This window comes from Tripterygium wilfordii, chromosome 16 (genome assembly GCF_013401445.1).
Source record: "Tripterygium wilfordii isolate XIE 37 chromosome 16, ASM1340144v1, whole genome shotgun sequence".
Classification (NCBI taxonomy): domain Eukaryota; kingdom Viridiplantae; phylum Streptophyta; class Magnoliopsida; order Celastrales; family Celastraceae; genus Tripterygium; species Tripterygium wilfordii.
In genome coordinates this window covers 4,656,696-4,658,915 of record NC_052247.1, presented here as the reverse complement: position 1 = coordinate 4,658,915, position 2,220 = coordinate 4,656,696, and the positions used below count along the sequence as shown (strand labels likewise).

General features: G+C 36.1%; 1 pseudogene; it reads right to left on the bottom strand.

The window, feature by feature from the left end:
• Positions 1–707: 707 nt before the first annotated feature.
• Positions 708–1,699, bottom strand: LOC119980315 (annotated as a pseudogene).
• Between the last annotated feature and the right edge of the window lie 521 nt (positions 1,700–2,220).

The window sequence follows — 2,220 nt, the reverse complement described above, 5'->3', positions numbered from 1 at the left end:
GATTTAGGGCTCTGAACAACCATCTCCAACTTCAATTCAGGTATTCAAACTCTAATTTTTTCTACACAATTTAGTGATCCTTGTGTGTGTGGTTGTTGATTGATGGAAACGAAGGTGGAAATTGTGAATATGGGATCACGATGTTGATTTTGTGATTTATGAGCTATATCAAATTTGGGTGTGCATATGATCTTTAACATGAACTGCACAGCTTCCCCCGACCGTGTTGTTCGTCCAAGGTTGTCTAGTAGTACTACTAATAGTCATGAGGAACGGTCTGGGATGAGGAGCTATATGTCTAATCTCTTGTGTAAGCTTTCTTGTGATGTTATGAGTGATGATGTTGTGAGTTTCTCTCATGTTCATATAGCAGTAACTTCAAGAAGGCGGCATGGGGGAATTAATTAAGGGATCAGGGACAATTTTAAGGGGATGAATTAGATAATTGGCTTGGAAAATCATTCTTGGTTTCTTTTTTTTATTGGTTTGGCTATTAATGGGTGTTTGTATCTCATTAGTTTGTATTAAATAAGAAATTATTCAAATTTTAGAACTGCGACAAGGAATCTACAACATATTATACAAGCATATATTTATACAATAGTGTTCAATTTATTGACAACAACATTCATAGCCATCCGGTTTCCTGGTGACAATAACACTATACACGCCATCATGATATCGTGAAGTGTATCACGACCCATAAATCAAGCAGGACCACGAACAATTGCAAATCGTGCTTGAAGAACTCCAAATGCACGTTCGACATCCTTTCTTACAGATTCTTGACACATTGCGAAATGCTTGTGTTTATTTGTTCGTGGTTCTGGAATAGTTTTCACAAAAGTTGCCCATGAAGGATATATTCCATCTGCTAGGTAATATCCCATTGTGTAGTTATGACCATTAACAGAATTAACCGTTGGAGCACGTCCTTCCGCTAGTCCTTGGAATACACTAGATCTTTCTAAGACATTAATGTCGTTATGAGACCCTGGTAGTCCAAAGAATGCATGCCATATCCAAAGGTCGTATGATGCAACAGCTTCCAAAATAATAGTTGGTTCATGTACATGCCCAGAGAACATACCTTTCCAAGCAGTTGGACAGTTCTTCCACTTCCAATGCATGCAATCTATACTCCCTAGCATTCCGGGGAAGCCACGAGCTTCACCTATTGCAAGTAGCCTTGCGAGATCATCGGATGTTGGTGAACGTAAGTACTCCTCACCAAAAATGGTAACTACAGAACGTGCAAACCTTTTTAGGCTTTCTATTGCCGTGGTCTCACCGATTCTGACATATTCATCCACAAAATCTGCTGCAACTCCATAAGCAAGCATCTGTAGTGCTGCTGTTATCTTCTAGAGAGCAGATAAACCTAACTTTCCAGCAGCATTACGCCTTTGTTGAAAGTATGGTTCATGCGCTTCGACAGCCGTTTGAATTCGAAGGAATAGATTACGACTCATACGAAATCTCCTTCGAAATGTAGCAGCAGGGTAAATGGGATGCTCAGAAAAATAGTCATTGAACAACCGATCATGACCTGACAAAGTATTACGATTGATAGGCGTACGTCCTTCTCCATAACGACGATTAGAAGACGATCCTTCAATCTCCATAGCTAACCCCATGACTAATATATCCTCCAAATCGTCATCATAAGGTTCGGCATTGATGTTCTTCTTCTTTCTACGCCTTGAAAAGAAATCCATTGCTAGTAATATTGAATGATATATGTTGGTTTTTAGATATAAAGTTGTGATATAGTGCATTGCTTTTATAGATTTTTTGTACAACAATATCTTCCACACAATTGAACCACTCCATTTATAGCCACATAACTCAACAAATCAATTGTAGCCATACAACTCAACAAACTCAAATGATAGCCACATAACTCACAAACTCTATTGGTGGCCACACAACTCAAATACAGTGGTTACCACACAACTTAACCACTATATTCGTATCCACACAATTCAACTACTACATTTTACATAATCACTCAATTATTTACCCAGAAAAAAAAATTTAAAATATATTAAAAATTGATTAACTTAATTATTATAATTAATTATTAATATATATTTAATTTCTGACATAAATAAATATCAATTGAATTATTATTATGTCAATTGATTTAAATGTAAAAGAAATTGAGTTCAAATAATAAAAATTGAAAGTATAAATGAATATTTAAATGATTTAGAGTAT